General features: G+C 50.2%; 1 protein-coding gene across 8 annotated transcripts in view; it reads left to right on the top strand.

The window, feature by feature from the left end:
• The window catches only part of SGMS1 (sphingomyelin synthase 1), an 89200-nt gene that overhangs the window by 34081 nt on the left and 37878 nt on the right, over positions 1-17241 (top strand). For 2 of the 8 annotated variants that reach the window (XM_063406153.1, XM_063406147.1), the window contains exon 1: positions 3234-3467. The exons of 4 other annotated variants lie outside the window; for them this stretch is intronic. The gene's annotated coding sequence lies outside the window, so the exon portion shown is untranslated. Of the gene's footprint in view, positions 1-3233; positions 3468-11758; positions 11912-17241 lie in introns of those variants that run through there. 2 more of the 8 variants (XM_063406145.1, XM_063406151.1) reach the window with 2 other exon arrangements.

Raw genomic sequence — 17241 nt, 5'->3', positions numbered from 1 at the left:
CGGGGACAGCTCCGTGTCCCCCAGGACACTCTGCTGGCCCGGGGACAGCTCCGTGTCCCCCAGGACACTCTGCTGGCCCGGGGACAGCTCCGTGTCCCCAGGACACTCTGCTGGCCCGGGGACAGCTCCGTGTCCCCCAGGACACTCTGCTGGCCCGGGGACGGCTCCGTGTCCCCCAGGACACTCTGCTGGCCCGGGGACGGCTCCGTGTCCCCCAGGACACTCTGCTGGCCCGGGGACGGCTCCGTGTCCCCCAGGACACTCTGCTGGCCCGGGGACAGCTCCGTGTCCCCCAGGACACTCTGCTGGCCCAGGGACAGCTCCGTGTCACCCAGGTCCTTCCCCACAGAGCTGCTCCAGCAGGTCCTCCCCAGCCTCTGCTGGTTCCTGGGGCTGTTTCTGCCCAGGTGCAGGACCTGCATTCCCCTTGTTGAAAAAGGTATCACTGTCTGTGTTAAACTTTTTGTGGAAAAGTGAAACTCCCTTTTGTTAGCAGGTCAGAAATAACACCCAGCTGTTGTGTAGCTGTGTAACACAGGGGCTACAGCCTGGAGTAGCAGATGAAATGTGGGATTTCTTGGCTTCCATGCTAGTTCCCACTTTTGGTAGGTAATGGGAAACAGGCAAGGAATAGCAAGTGGTTCAGGTGATAAGAAGCTGGTGTTTAGGAGCAGATGACAGCAGCAGTTGTCTTGGCTGATTGGGCTGTGTTCCTTTCCCAAAACTGTGCAGTCTGGAGCGTGCCGGGAGCCGGGTGGGTTGGGGTGGCAGTGTGCCAGCTGGAGCTGGGGTGACACTCAGGTTACCCTGGTGCACTGGGGACAGCTGGGCCCCAGCCCTTCCCTGCACGCCCAGTTCCCAGCCTGGCGCAGTGTTTGGGTGCAGCTGGAGGGCTGGGATTGCCCCTTCACCCAGGCAGGGCCAAGGCTCCTCACAGGCACGGCGCTTCTTACTACACACACGGGGTTGCTTGGCTGCCATATGGCAGGGCCGAATTTCCCTGGAGATTTTGACGTTCGGCAGCGTGTGGGTGTTAGGAGGCTTGGGGAGGTGGAGGAGGATGGAGTTGGAATAATGTCCTTTGAATCAGAGCTGTTTTGATCTGCTAGAAAGAAAGTGGCTGCTGCAAAAGAAGGGGAGATATCCTCAAACATTGGGCTACTCTAGGATTTTGAGCAGAGAAGAAGGACTTGGAGCAGGAGCTCTGCTCTGAACAGGGTAGAAATCTGTGTGTGGGGTCTCTGACTTGCTGCACACGCATGCTCAACAGCCATACCTTGGAAATGGACTCTTGGTTCAGTGGGCTCCCAAGGCATGAGCTTGGTGACCTGTGTGATTACTTGGAGAGTGAATTCCAAGTGATTTATCCCTCTTCTGATCTCTCTTGAACTCTGACTGCTCGTGTCTGTTGCTGTCAAGTGGCTGCTTCTGTATTTATGGACGAGGTGGAAACTACTGACCTGCTTTGCCTCCTCTGAAAGGCAAGTGATAGTCCTCTCTGAGGTGGCAAGGGCTGTATTTCTGCATGTGCTTGGACTAAATTTACTGTAGGGAGCTGAAAAGCGTAGACGGTGACGACTGCTGGAAGGGAAAGCGTGTATTTACTGCTCAGTGGCAATAGATTTATAGACAGATAGTTTGGTTTATAGATAAATATTGTTGCCTCTATTTCTGTAGCCGTAAGCAGTAGATTTCAAAGCCTAAACTTTGCTATAATCTGGGGACCTTTTTACATTTTTTTTCCCCTATCCCATCTGCCGAGTTCTTCACTGGCGGCAGAGGTGTCACGTGGCGGCAGGAGAGCCAAGAGAAGTGACGCATCCCGGTATCCCATGGTAACTCTCTTTCCCTTCGTTTTTAGCTCGTTTGCTTTGCTCCCAGAGAGAATAACCTGCCTGTGGGATTAGGCTGGCTCTGCTCACTCACAGGTGAAGGTGAGGTTGCAGGGTTTCACTCCTGAAAACCCTCTGCACTCAGTAACCCAGATTGCCCTCTGAGAGGGAAACAAAGAGCACAGCAAAACACAAGGCAGCAACCCTGCTCCAAAACCAACACCAGCCCCCAGCAAGCCCAGAAATCTCCAAGTTCCCCACCCTAACTTCTCAACATGCAGGAAGCATCGATGGGAGTTTAGTCTTTGTGTGCCATTCAGGATATTGAAGCTCGTCTGAGAAGTTTCTGCAAGCACAGGTAGATACCCTGTGAGGGAGGCACAGTTCTCACCAAAGCTGTGTTTGCAATTCAGGTCTTGCAGTTCACACAGGGTTTGCTGCTGGAAACTTGTTAGGTGAGGCTTGCCTTTTTTTTTTCTTCCCCTTTCTTCACCACCCCCATCAGGTTTTTAACCTCTGATTGCTGTATGCAGTTACTGCTTGCATTTTTGTTAGAAATATCCTACTTATCCCCCAAGAAAAGCCCAGGGTTTTGCATTCAGATATACTGGGGTTTTTTTTAGAATTCTGATTGTTTCTTTTGAAAAATGGATCATTTAATTACAGAATCATAAAATGGCTTGGGTTGGAAGGGAACCCAAGGGAACTCAAAGCCCATCCAATGCCACCCCTGCCATGGGCAGGGACACCTTCCACTGTCCCAGGCTGCTCCAAGCCCCAAAGTCCAGCCTGGCCTTGGGCACTGCCAGGGATCCAGGGACAGCCACAGCTGCTCTGGGCACCCTGTGCCAGGGCCTGCCCACCCTCCCAGGAACAATTAATTGAAAGCCATTTTCTCCTCTGTGTATATCCACTGTAACTTTATTGTATTAAACCAGACATGGTCTGACTCGCTCAGCCTCAAACTGGAGGCTGCAAATGGAGTAGCTCCTCACCAGGTGTAAATAGTGAGTAGGGCTCTTGCAGTGAGAGACCTCCAACCTGTTCTTGCATCCTGTTTCCAAACTCTTCTGTGCCTGTTTTCTGTGTGCACTGAAGCACAGCTAAAGCAATGTGTGTCTGGTTTAACTCTGCCCTGCCAATTGGATTTTTGCTTTAGGGCACAGCTTTCACAAACCCAATTTATCCTCAGGGAGGAAGAAGAAAAAACTGGTTTTGTTCACACATAGTCCCCGTGTACTGGAGGAGTCGGTGGTGAAGTTTTTCAGCGTGGCACGATTTGCATTTGCTGTTGCCACAGCTACAAGTGAGCTCACAGCATTTCAGTCCCTGAGCCAGAGAGGAGCAGTTTTCAGAGTGAAGGCACCAGGGCACCCGGATGACTCATTCTGGTGTGTCCAGGGCCCGGGAATCACTGCTTGAATGGAGAGGATGCCGTGGCGTGCGGGGGAGGAGGCACGAGATGTAGTCTGAGCAGTTTGGGGCTGCCTGGATTTGGGGCACGACCTGGGTGATGTGTTCTGGGAACAGGCTGCCGAGCTGTCACCTGATGCACAACATCCCTGCAGGCACCTGGATGTTGGGAAGTATCCCAGGACTTCTCTGATGGTCTTCCTCTGGCTTTGCTCCAAGCAGGTATTTCGTAAAATAAATCTCTCTTCTCGTCCTAACGGGACTCAATTCCCTTCTGTTCCGTTTCAGTTCCAGGCAGTCCATCGTGCTGCCCAGGGTTTGCATGGGGACTGCTGCTGCCTGGGTAAATCCAAACAACAGCCTGCTTGTGGCAGCTGAAAGTGGTGCTGGAAAAAAAAATCCCTCTTCTGTAATTGCAGGAAAAAAACAAGCCTGTCTGCAGCAGGAAGCAGCAAGACTCTATTAAGTCATACTTTTAATTTATTTTCCCTGCATCTTCTGCACAGTCTGTGATGATTTAAGCATAAATTGCTTAGGAAAAGTCCTTGACCTGTTATTTAGTTTGTGATTGCTTGCATGGCAGGGGATTGGGAGGTTAGGGTCTCTTCCAACCCAAACCATTCCATAATCCTGCAGTTTGAGTGATGTCAGAGGATGGTTACCCTGCATCCAGAGATTTGCCATTGTAAGTAAGTGTGAAATGTTTAATAAGGAGATAATTGGATGTTTACCTTCATCTAGGTAAGATTTAAAAACTTTGAGCTGTCTTGCTGTCAGGTTTCTTCTTTTTCCCAACAAAGTCTGGCTGGTGCCTTTGGCCTCCAGGATTGCCTGCTGCTCTTATAACCAGTGTTTCATAAGCTGCCTGCCACGGCCTTTTCCTGCTGATTCTTACCCTTGGAATGGTTAACAAGAAGCTATTTCCTCTATGTTATCTTATGCAAAGTACTACTGTGACACTGCTAAAAAGTCTTAACCTGTTGTGTGAGATGGAGGTTGCAGGGACAGAAAAGCTGGGGACAGGAGAGAAGTGTGATATATGGCCAGCTCAGTTAATCCAGGGATCTGAAACCAAAGGGAGGAACTGAATCAGAAGTGTTGTGAACAGTTGTGTCACACCTTTTTCTCCAACAAACAGCTGTAACTTGTCACACAGGTCACTTCACTGGCATCCTGTCTATCGACCTGGGCTCATTTAAAGATTTCATTACTGCACTTGGTTGGTGCTGTTGAGGTTTTGAATTTCTATGTTTGAAAGTGCTTTTGTATTGATGATGTGCTTAAGGGTTTTTTTGCTGTGTTGGAGGCCTTTTTCTGCTGTGATTTCTTATTTTGGAGCTATGGATGTGTAGGCTTATGGATTAAAAAAAAACAAGGGAGGGGGAGAACTCTCCAAACAAAGCCCAACTGTGACCTCAGCAATCAAACTGCAGCTCTGACACAGAGGGATGACAAAGGTTTAGGGCAGCACAGATACAAAGTGAGGTCTCCAGAGGATGTCTTTGGACAGGCAGGAGGGATGATATCCCCAGAGAACAGTGCATTTTCTGATCTGTAGGTCAGGGGCAGGGCCATCTCCAGGCTCCACTTTGCCTTTGTGTGTGCCCTGGAATAGATTTGGAATAGGGGAGTTCAGCTTGTGTTTGACAAGGAAATGCCAGGTGCTGTAGCACGTGGAACAAAACAAGCAGCACATCAAACTGAGGGGCCACTGGCCATCCAAGGTACAGGAAGGTGCATTTTTCAGCTTATGGCAGTCCCTTCAGCGTGTGCTGAGCTTGTAGGGTGGACAGGGAAGCTAAACAGCTAAATTATGGATTTGTTACTTGGGTTGATGATAATCTGGAAGCAAACTGTGGGCTATAATGCAGCCAGGAGTGCCAGAATGGTGAGACACAGGAGTACTGCTTCTCACTGCTTTTTTTGGACGAGGCTGGCCAAGGAATAAAGGTCAGAATTACTGGGGAAAGCCTTTTGGCACAGCACGGTGCTGTCTGTAAGTGAAGTTTATCCCTGCAGGCAGCTGCTCGCCCCAGGGACTGGCCAATTTTGGCTTTTGTTGTTCAGTTGTTTGTTTCTTCTTCCCTTAGTAGCTCTCCAAAACACACTGCAGGGTGTCTGGTTGCACCTAAGGGGTTACCTTTGTGGGCAGGAGAAGAAACAGGAACAGAGCTGCTGTCCTGGAGGTCTCCATTTGTGCTTCTGCCTGCAGATTTTGGGGTAGGTGTGGTCCCTGTGCCATTGTGATGAGCCTCTGCAGGTGACACCAGCTGCACAGTCTGCCCTGAGCTGCTGCTCTCTTGTCCACATGGATTTTGTGGTCTGTTCCCTTGGTAGAAGCCAAAGGAGTGGGTCTGGGCACAAAATTATTGTGGAGCCATGACACTGTGTCTGGTTCGGATGCATAAAGATGCAGTTAAGGCTTGAGAGAAGTGTTTTGAACACTTCTGGAGAGTTTGGATGGATGAAGGAACTCTGCAGGATCCAACAGAGCCTGGGGAAGTACTTACCCAGAGTGTATTGGCACAAGGTGTTCCTGTGCTCCTTGAGCTCCTTTCACCATGAAAAGGCAAATTAAAAAGGGGTTTCTGCTGCCCAGTGGGTTCTGGGGAGGTATTTATACTGGACAGGGTTGTTTCCCATGGGAATCCATGTCCCTTCCTTTCTAAGAGGCTTGTTTTGATGTGACATTGTGGTGAGATTTAATGCTTCCAGTACAAGAAATTAAAATAAAAATATTCCCCTTACCACCAAATCTCAGAATGACTTTTGAACCAGCACAGGCAGGAGAGAATCCCTGTGTGGATTATTTGCTCTCTTGGGTTTTGATCTTGTTTTTTTATTGGCCCTAAAAATGTCCAGAGGTTAAAATTAGAATAATAAACATTTACAAGGGAATTTTCTACAGTCAGCTTTCATTTAGCACTGAAAGCCCTGGAAAGCCTGGTCCATTTTGGGATGCTGAAGACAAAGTGAGTGTTTTCCTGTTTTATTTTAGAGCTGCATGATGGATGTGGAAGCTTGAATTTTCCTTTATTTTGTAGTGTACCAAAACCAGTCTTTTGCTGTTTAAACAAAGGGTCGCATTCATAACAGCAAGAGCAACTAAGCAAGGGCAGTGACTTAGAGGGGGAATATCTTGGTATTGCAAGTGTTTAATGAATAACGGAGGTTTTTTGTGCCAAAATCTTCCTGAATTTGTACCATATTGACCACACCAAGTCCTGCAGCTTTCCTTGGGCAGGAGGGAGAGCTGCTGTGTCCACCACACTGTCCTGTTACACGGTGGATTTGGGGAAGGGACTCTGTTCCTTTTGTCACCAGATGAACTCTGTTGGGGTTCCTGTTGGGTGAGTCTGTAATGAAAACCCTGGCTGTGCTGTGTTGGTTTTATGGTTGGTCATCATTCATGCCCTCAGTGTGGGTGTAAGGATATTCCCTGGGCTTCACTTCCTGCTTTTTTCATTCAGGACCACTCCAAAAATACACCTTGGGTATGTAGCTGCCTGAGGTGATACCCAGGCTCCAGATCTGCTTTTTGGGGGCAGCATGGAGTCCTGGCTGCCTCTGGATTGATGTGCAATTTCCATATATAATTATTTCTCTTTAATGTATGTGCCTGTGTTTTTATCTCTCTGGTTCCCCGAAACTTTGGCTGATTGTTCCTTACTCTGCCAGCGGCATCCCAGGATCTTTGTGGTGATCTCACAGCAGTGTGCTGGACATGCAGCAGCCCTGATTCCCCGTTGGTTTGTTCTGGGTTTCAATGCCAGGTACAACCTGCTTGTAGAGGATTGTAGAGGAGCCACTCTGCTGCAGCAGGGTAGCACCGAGACAGGGCTGGTGATGTTTTGCTGGCAAAGAGGAGCTGAGTTGGGCTGTAATTAGCAGCCTCTCTTTCCCCTTGCAAGTCTAGAGTAGTTCTTTCTGTGTTTATTTGGTTCTGCTTTATGGGGTTTAATTCAGAATGAAACAGTGGCTCACACTGCCCAAGAGAAAAGTTCTGTATAAACGGGGTTTGCTGTGTGCCCTGAGTGCCACAAGTGTAAGGCAAGTCCTCAGCCTCCCCAGGAGGAGAGCTGCTTTGATGTTGGAGATGCTGCTCTAGTCTTCATGTTCACAGCTGCAGGAATTTTAAAGACAAAACTGTGAGCTGAGAATCTGAGGCCCTGTGCAGGTCTTTGCAGGGAGTGTCTGTTGTTTTGCGGCTGCCTCTTTGTGCACCTACTCATGGAATCCCGGGAGAGTTAGAAGGGACCTTAAAGCCCATCCAGTGCCACCCCCTGCCATGGGCAGGGACACCTCCCATTATCCCAGGGTGCTTCAAACCCCAAAGTCCAGCCTGGCCTTGGGCACTGTCAGGGATCCAGGGGCAGCCACAGCTGCTCTGGGCACCCTGTGCCACGGCCTGCCCACCCTGCCAGGGAACAATTCCTGCCCAATATCCCATCCATCCCTGCCCTCTGGCAGTGGGAATCCCTTCTCCCTTGTCCTGGCACTCCAGTTCCTGATGCAGGGTCCCTCTCCAGCTTCCCTGGATCCCTTCAGGCCCTGGAAGGAGCTGTGAGGTCTCCACACACCCTTCTCCTCTCCAGGCTGAGCAGCCCCAGCTCTCCCAGCCTGGCTCCACAGGGGAGATGCTCCAGATCCCTCAGCAACTCCATGGCCTCCCCCGGCCTCTCTGCAGCAGCTCCAGGTCCCTCCTGTGCTGGCCCCAGGGCTGGGGCAGCTCTGCAGGTGGGCTCTCACCTGAGCACAGGGGCAGAGGGGCAGAATCCCCCCTGCCCTGCTGCCCACGCTGGGGCTCAGCCCAGGGCACGGGGGGGTTCTGGTCCCAGCTCTCACCCCCAGCACCCCCAGGTCCTTCTCCCAGGGCTGCTCTCAGACACTTCACTGCCCAACCTTTCACGTTACACTAGAATCCAGCTTGGTAGCTGCGAGTGGAGCACTTCATAAAGCCTTCCCAGGCTCCTGGATGAAACCACGGTATGGCTTAGAGCCACAGCCTGCCAGAAAACACCTGCCTGGGGCAGGGGCTGGGCCAGCTGACCCCAGAAGTCCCTTGTCACATGGGCATCTGGACTTGGTGACACCAGAGTAACGCTGGGAAAACACCCATGGCAAAAAGCCAGAACTGTGGATGGCCTTAAATCCCTGTGAACCAATGCTTGCAGGGAGTCAGTTTAAAACTGCAGTGGTGCCTTTTTTTTGTTGTTGTGTGAAGAGACCTCGAGTACCCTGGCCCCAGCTGTGCCAGCTGCCACCACAGCAGAGCCCAGCTGGGCTCTGCCTGTCCCTGCTCAGCCCCCAGTGTATGTGCAAAGAGAGGAGAAGGAGGAGGAGGTGTGCTAAACTGAGAACCAGGCAAGGCAAATGCTCTTACAGTTACAGAGAAACATGTTTTATTGGGAGCTTTTGGACAAAAACCTGGATATTGCGTGGAGTCTTCCCTGTCCCTCCTTTTTAGGGTGAAATATTGATAGGTAAGATTAATTTTGTACTTGCCTCCGTTGCTGATGGCTCACATTTAGCCTCTTTTTGCCAGATCACCTCCAGCTGTGGGAACAGGGAATGTTGGAGATTTAAAGAAATTACAACTTTAATTTATCACTTGGCTTTAAAATAAAAAACTTTAGTTATTTCTGTTGTTTTACACCAGCAAGAAGTAGTTATCTGCTAAGTTAATGAAGACTTTGGTCAACCTAAATGATATCCATGTCTGACTCTTCTTGCTTTGTTATGATAGAGGATAATCATCCTCTGGTTTTCAGAGGTGTAACAGAGCATTTGTGGGGCTGAGGGCTTTTTTAAAGCGTTCATCCCAATGGTGATATTTGAGAAGAAAAAAAAAAAAAGGCAAAAGGGAAGCAAAACTCAAGGGAGATGGAGACTGTAAGGGATCTTTATGGAATGTGAGTGATGAAACAGCTCCTGACTGGGCTGTTCACGTTGCCAGTCTCTGACCCCTGTGTCACATTGAGAAAGCAGAAGTGCAGTCAAACCACAGCCAAGGCGAGTTAGCCAGGGCTGGGAACTGAATCCCCACCTCAGGAGTGAGATGAGTGAGATAGGGCTCGTGTCAGGTGTTCCTGCTGAGCTGGGGTGGGACCTGTCAGCGCTGTGACATTGTGGGACTGTGCCTTAGACAGGCCTGAGGTGCTGCTCCTGAATCCCTGTGGCTGTCTGTCACGAATGATATCCAGGGTGTGAGAGGGAACTGGCTGAAGGCTCCAGGACCACAGCCTGGCTGAGCTTGGCATGGACCTCTGGAGGGTCACCTTGTCAAGGAGGGTCACGCAGAGCTGCTCGTCCAGGGCCATTTGCCAGACTCTCTCCAGTGTATCCACGCCTCTCTCCCTCTGAGGAGTGCAGAGCTGGGCCCAGCACTTTAGGAATGGTGTCACCTGTGCTGAGTAGTAAAGGGTCACTCTTGTGATGCAGCCCAGGATGCTGGTGGCTTTTTAAGCTGGGAGAGTGCATTGCTGGCTCCTGGGAGCTTGTTGTCATCCAGAGCCACCGGTCCTGCTTGGCAGAGCTGTGCCCAGCCCGTGCTGGCTCCTCCCCCAGGTGAAGGAAGGGCTCTGCCTTTCCTTTGTTTGAACACCGTGAGGCTCCTGCCTGCCCTTTGCTCCAGCCTTTTAGAGTTCATGCAAGTGGCAGTGTGCCCCTCTGGCGTACTGGCCACTCACCCCAGTTGTTGTGTCACCAGCAAAGGGCTGAGGGCACACTCTGTGCATCCTCCAGGTCATCAAAAGAGGTTAAACGATTTTGGCTCTCATTATCAACCCACGGGACGTGTCTCTCCTCCAAATGGACTTTGTGCCACTGACCACTCCCTGCTGGGCCTGGCCACTTTTCCACCCACCTCCCTGCCCTCCTGGCTGCTCCATACTTTGCCAGCTCATCTGAGGGTGTGAGAAGAGCCAGTGTTGAAGGTCTTGCCAAAGCCAAGACAGACAACATCCTCTGCACTCCCTTCACCCACTGAGATTTTTTCATCTCAGGAGGAGGTCAGGCTGGTGAAGCAGGATTTTTTCCCTTCACACATCCACGCTGACTATTCTTGATCACCCTCTTGTCCTTCAGGTAACTGGAAATGGTTTCTAAAGTTCATCAAGTGTGGCCCCACAGTGACAGCAGCCAGCTCCTTTAGCACTTGTGGATCCATCCCATCAGGTCCCATGGGATGAAGTATGTCCAGCCTACTGTCCCCTAACCTGATCCTCTTCCACTTATCCAAGGATAAGTCTTCCTTGTCTAGATTTCCCCTTTGGCCTCAGGGGCCTTCAGTTCCCAAAGGCTGGCCTCACTGGCACCCTTCACATCCCTTGCCAGATTCAATTCCAGATGTGTTTTGGCTCTCTCAGCTCCATCCCTGCCCCATCAGTGTTCCCAGATTCCTCCTGCATCACCTGGCCCTGCAGGATCAGTGTTCCCAGATTCCTCCTGGATCACCTGGCCCTGCAGAATCAGTGTTCCCAGATTCCTCCTGGATCACCTGGCCCTGCAAGATCAGTGTTCCCAGATTCCTCCTGGATCACTTGGCTCTGCAGGATCAGTGTGCCCAGATTCCTCCTGGATCACTTGGCTCTGCAGGATCAGTGTTCCCAGATTCCTCCTGGATCACCTGGCCCTGCAGGATCAGTGTTCCCAGATTCCTCCTGGATGACCTGGCCCTGCCCTGCTCTTTGCACTTGGCTGTGCTCAGGAGCTCCGTGCTCCTCCATGGGAGCCTCCTGCCCCCTCAGCTCAGTCAGCTCCTTGTTGGGATGGTCTGTCCTTCAGCCTGGAGGAGGTGATCCTTTATCAGCCAGCTCTTTTTGGGCCCTTTTCTCTCCAAGCCCATGGGATTTTTATGAAGATGATGCCAAAGTCTGTTCTCCTCAAGTCCAGGGCTGCAATGCAGCTTTTTCCCTCTCTTTCCTTTGGGGGTTCTGAACTCCCTGGTCAGTGCAGCCAAAGGTGCCCAGACCTTTGCATCCCTGACCAGTTCTTGCCTGTGTGTAAGGATGAGATCCACTCCCACGGGCAGTGTCACCTTCCACTGTCCCAGGCTGCTCCAAGCCCTGTCCAACCTGGCCTTGGACACTTCCAGGGATCCAGGGGCAGCCACAGCTTCTGTGGGCCGTGGCCCGTGGAGCCCTGCAGGCCCTTCCGTGCCTGCGTGCCCACTCAGTGTGTGGGTGCAGGTGGCTTTCCTGGCATTTATTTGGACGTGCAGCCGTGTGTGTGAGCTCCAGGGTGGCAGCAGAAATAGCACAGCTCCTGGCACAAGCCCAGGATATGTGAGAACCTCCCTCTCTTACTGGATGGATGCAATATTTCTCTTGGATCGCTCAGCCCGGCTGTGGTGTCCGAGTCGAGGCTGTGTGTGTAGCTTTAGGAAAATAAAGGCTTTATTTCTGTCTGATACTCTCCCCTACTTGCGTGTTTCCTAATGCATCCAGTCTCTCCAGAAGGGCTGTGCTTCTCCCTCCTTCTCCTCTGCCTATTTATATCCGCGGTGACGTTGCAGGAGTGTTTGCTTTGGAAGAAATCTCTCCGTCTGAGCCAAACCGAAAGCAAAGCTGCCGGAGAAAGCGTTCCTTTCTTCTCCTGCTGGGGAGCAGGGAGGCCTGGAGAGTCACAGGAAATCCTCACCTGGGAAGGACAGGAAGCCTGGGAAGGTAACTGCCTTTTTCTGTTTGACTAATGCACTGACATACACCCCCAAACCCGTGAACTTCTCATTCCGGGGGGCGGAGGCGTGAAACTCTGCGGTGGTTTTTAGGCAGGAGCTGTGAAATGAGTTGCTGAAAGCCTCCAGGCTCAGGACAATGCTTCTTTAATAACCCAGCAGGAATTGTCTCATCAGCTGCTTGCACGCACAGTGTCACTGCTCAGGGATTGCTGTCCCCCCTCATCAGGTGACGCACAGGGGCTTTTCCTTCTCCCCTTGCTCCCCAAATATTGTGATTGCACTGTGGAAATGATTTCCTTACAGTAAATCTGAATTTCACCTCGTCTGTAGCTTCCTAAGCCTTTCAGAGCCCCGGCTCTGAAACTTCCCAAGCCTTTCTATTATTATTTATGCTTGCTCTGAATCTAAAATAAGGGATTTGGATGATAGTTTTATAAAGGTGTAAACTGAATAGTCTGTATTGTGATTGTAGGGTAGTTTGCAAAAGAAAGCAGTTTACTTTTGGTTAAGGCCAGGTTTTCTGACATCTGAAGCTGCATTTGCTACTTTTTGTTGCTTGTGAGTTGTAGAAGACACAGAAAGTAACACTTGAAGGTTTTGAAGTGCTCTGTATGTTTGAACCCTGGTTTTTTGCAGAAGTGCCAGTCCCTGAGCAAATATGACAGCCCAGCATAAATAAACAGCCAAGAAAGCAAGTCTACCTCTCTAGAAAGTTAAAGTATTTACCTTCACCGTTTGACTCCCTATTAGATATTTTTAACTCCTAACCAAACTGCATTTTTGTGACCTGTAATTGCAGGGGTAAAACCTCTGACAGTGATTTTTAGGAAACACAACAGACAGTGGAAGTTCTGTAGAAATGTTCTGGTTTGAAGCTCTTTGGTATTAATGAGGGAGAAACTGAGCTATTCTTGCTCTAGGAAATTTTGAGTGCAGCACAGTAGTACCCAGCTGAGGTCAGCTTTTGGGAGTAGTTACAGGTCCTTAAAAAATAACAGTTTTGGGGTTTTTTTTTGATTGAGAGCATGAAGAGGGATGGTGGTGTCCCCAGTTTGAGATGCACACCTACCCCACTTAAATCCTGTGGTGTCAGATCTGTGATAAGGATGAGGTAAGCCACTGGGAATAACCAGGGGGCAGCAGGGTATCACAGGATCATGAATGGTTTGGGTGGGAAGGGACCTCAAAGCCACCCCCTGCCATGGCAGGGACACCTTCCACTGTCCCAGGCTGCTCCAAGCCCCAGAGTCCAGCCTGGCCTTGGACACTGCCAGGGATCCAGGGGCAGCCACAGCTGCTCTGGGCACCCTGTGCCAGGGCCTGCCCACCCTGCCAGGAACAATTCCTGCCCAATATCCCATCCAGCCCTGCCCTCTGGCAGTGGAAGCCATTCCCTGTGTCCTGTCCCTCCATCCCTTGTCCCCAGCCCCTCTCCAGCTCTCCTGGAGCTCCTTTAGGCCCTGGCAGGGGCTCTGAGCTCTCCTGGAGCCTTCTCCTCTCCAGGTGAGACCTCCCAGCTCTCCCAGCCTGGCTCCAGCCCTTGGGGCAGCTCCAAGGCCTCCTCTGGGCTCACTCCAGCAATTCCAGGTCCTTCTGATGTTGGCATCAAGCAGTGTGAGGCCCCTTGTCTGTGCTCCTGGAGAGGGGTGATGATGTTTTGGGGTTTGAAAACACGAACATAATTCTGTGTGTTCTGACTGGTGGCAAGAAAAGAAATGCAAGTGCCAGCACAGCAAATGCCAGCGAAAATATACGTGATGAATGCCAGGGGAAAGGTATTTGGCCATGGCTTGATTTAGCTGCTCTGTGTCTGCTACAATATAATATGCTTGTGTTGTAAATATCAGTTTAGTTTAATTAGTACGTGATGAAGCCCAGATAGAGCAGGGTGCCCAGAGCAGCTGTGGCTGCCCCTGGATCCCTGGCAGTGTCCAAAGGTCAGGCTGGACTTTGGGGCTTGGAGCAGCCTGGGACAGTGGAAGGTGTCCCTGCCCATGGCAGGGGTGGAATGAAATGATCTTTAAAGTCACTTTGAATCCAAACCATTCCACAATTTTATGCCTTTTGCTGTCAAAGGTGCTGAGACTTGGCTTTGGTGGGAGCAGGGTGATGTTCCTTCAGGTCCCTGTTCAAATTCCTGGTTGGAATTGTAGTGAGAGACGCACAATTCAGGTGCTTGTAGAAAGGTGTCCCTGTAATATGAGTTGAGATTTCATTGAAGGCTGATTTTTTTAGGGGACATATATGCCAGAATACCAGAATGGTCCTTGTAGAAGGATCAGGCTGTTATTTTTCATGCTTACACAGAGCTTATGCTCGAACATCCTTTAAGAATAAATTGGACTGGAGGTCAAGGTTATAAAAATAAAGTCTAGCAGGCCAAGTTTTTATTGCATTTTGATCATTGGTGGAGATAAAAGTACAGTTAGATTTTATCTGAGTGACACCAAAAGCAGCCTTTGCTTGTGGTCGCTGCCTGTAGCCTGTTTTGTAGGATGAGATAAGGGGACATATAAACACACATCCCCTGTAAACCCTTTAAGCCTTTGGGATTAATGGCTCTGGCTTCCTGAGCATTTGTTCTTTCCAGCTCTTAATTAAGGTCATCCTTAAAACCCAGGTGAACTTGTGGCCAGGGAAGTCACAAGAAGTAGGATGAGAGTTGGACCGATGGAACTGCACAGCTCACCCGTGTGTAAGGCCCTGACACAGGATACTGGGAATACAACACCCTGCAGCCTGCACAAACAGCTCCTTATCGCTCCTGTCCTGTTGTTCCCTGTGCCCTTGGGGCAGAGGAAGTGCATATTTGAGTATTAATCCACATCATGCTTATTAATGAGAAAGGTATTGGATAGGTGGGGATGTCAGGGCCGTTTAACCTGTGGATATTGACTACCAGCTCCCTAGGGAGAAGAGGGGAACTGGAGGCTAGGATGAATGGATAATGGGTGTTTTATCTTCAGACTCTCTGAGTGCAGGGTCTGCTGGCCTGGGTCTGCTGCCGGGCTGTGAGGGAGATGCCCCTGGCAGGAGCAGCAGGTGTAGGTCGGGTGTTTGGGAGAACAAACATCTTGCTGAAGAGCCCCAAGGAGTGGATTTCTCACTGCTTTGTGCTCGATGTGACTGTGGTGTGCAAACAAACGGATGTGGAGATGTGGAGACAAGGTTGATTTATCTTTAACAGGAAAAGCCCCCTCCACACCCACCAGCCCTGCTGTTGACCTTTAGCACCAAACATCATCCTGTATTAACTCCTGTGTTGGTTTTGAGGTTGTGGCTGGGTTTATTTTTGGTTGGTTGGGGTTTGTTGTTTTAAAAAGTTCATTTTGCGTGATGTATCTAAGGCCTTAAAGAAGCCAGAGCAGCTGAGAGTGCCAAACTGCTGGTGTACAAAGCAGCAGCCTTGTCCCAAGGTGTGGGGCAAACAGCAAACTCTTCTGATGGAAAAATCAGTGGGACACCAATCGATGTCCCATTACAGTCTTTGGTGAGGAAACAACCTGTAACAGAGGCCTTTGGGTTGAAATTTTGGGTTTGGAAGAGATAGAAGCAAACTGGAATTTTGAGGCAGTGACTTTTTTAGCCGGAGGTTTTTAACACACCTCTGGGTGATGAGACTTCTGGGAGGCAGAGTGGATCAGGGAATAGGAGTGGCACTTCCCAAGCTGGAAGTGCTGTAGCTGGATGTGGGTTGCAGTCATGTGGGAAAGATATCCTGCCCTGTGAAAAATGTCCTTATTGTTGAGTGGGGGGTTTGAAAAGGGCATCTCGTTCCTATTTTTCTCTTCTCTGGAAAGCTTCACTCGTTCAGGCTCAAAAGGCAGCTCAGTGGTATTGAACTCTTGCTTTGACCTGGGTATGTGATTGCACATGCCCTGGATGGAATTGCCATTCCAGAGTGTTTTCCCTGGAGAAGTGTTGGGTGTCCAGCTCTGCAGAGCCACCCCTGGGAAGGTCCATGTGTTTCTCCAAGGATCTAAAGGTCAACCAGGGCCTTGAACCAAAAGAACAGAAGCCTGGGCACACCCTGCAGCCCTGGGAAGCACACATGATGAGCAGAGAGAGGATTTTATCCATTTAGATTAGATGAGAAGTCCAGGAGCTGCTTGGACCACGAGTGGCACAGAGTGAAGACACTTCACCATATCCTGGTGGACCTGCAGGGGTTTGGCATCCCACTGCTGCTCCTTTTAGAGCTACAGAGTGTGCACCAGGAATGTGTGTGACCCCCAGAGCTGTCCCAGCGTGTCCGGGGGTTTGTAGGGAACGGGAGTGGGTTGGGAGTGCCCGGGATCAGCTCAGCCAGGCACAGCATCGCCGTTTGCAAAACTGCTGCGAGGGCAAAGGACAACCACGTGTCCAAACACAGCAGCACGAGGTGTTTCTGAACTCGCTGCTGAAGGAGGAGCAGGAGGCGTTGCCAGCCGATTTTCCAGACGATTCTGGTTTGCTGCCAGGGTTTAAAATACACCTTCGCTCTTGCAGACGTGCTCGAGCACATGATGCTGAAATTGGAGGACTTCTGCTCAGGGAACTCGGTTCAACTTGCGAGCAAGGCTGAGCTTTTTATAGGGAGAGCAGGAGAAGAGTGCTTTCCTGCGGACGCTGCTCTGTGAGTCACACGTTACATGACACAGCATTCCTCCCGGGAAACTTAATTGCTGGAACCGATGAACACATCAGCGCTCAGGAATCTCCCTCTGTGTTAGCAAACACACCTAAGCACTTCACCTAGTGCTTCTGGAAGTTATTCTGATAATACTTCAGAGATTTTAAACTCAGCTGTTTCATGGTTTTTGGTTTCTCTCAGAACCCCATTAACGTAAATATTTTTAGTTTCAAAAGCAACTGTCCATTAACAGCTTTCCACATCAGAGGTTTAATGGCTGTTAATGCTGTAACACAGATGAAATAATAATAATTATTTTATTATACATGTAATAATAAAGTTTCACATTACTTCTCTAAGTGTTTTAATGCAAACAAAGGTCAGAGTAGCTTTATAATGCTCCTGTAGCACATTTTTTTCTGATGTGTAAGTGACCAGGACAAGTTACTTGAACGGGCAGACCAAAACAAAAGGTTTTGAAAGTTTTTTGGGATATGTGTGGTGGATGTGTAGATTTGCATTGCTTGTGTGAAGCTGTATGGGCACATCACAGTCTCAGTGCTGAGCTGGCCCTGCTGAGGGACCTCGAGGGCTGTGTCCAGTTCTGGCCCCCAGGCCAGGAAGGACTTGGAGGGGCTGGAGCGTGTCCAGGGCAGGGAAGGGAGCTGGGGAAGGGGCTGGAGCCTCAGGAGAGGCTGAGGGAG

This window comes from Prinia subflava, chromosome 9, assembly GCF_021018805.1.
Source record: "Prinia subflava isolate CZ2003 ecotype Zambia chromosome 9, Cam_Psub_1.2, whole genome shotgun sequence".
NCBI classification, from domain to species: Eukaryota; Metazoa; Chordata; class Aves; order Passeriformes; family Cisticolidae; genus Prinia; species Prinia subflava.
Note: the sequence above shows the minus strand (reverse complement) of the source record. Positions and strands in the feature narration are given on the sequence as shown.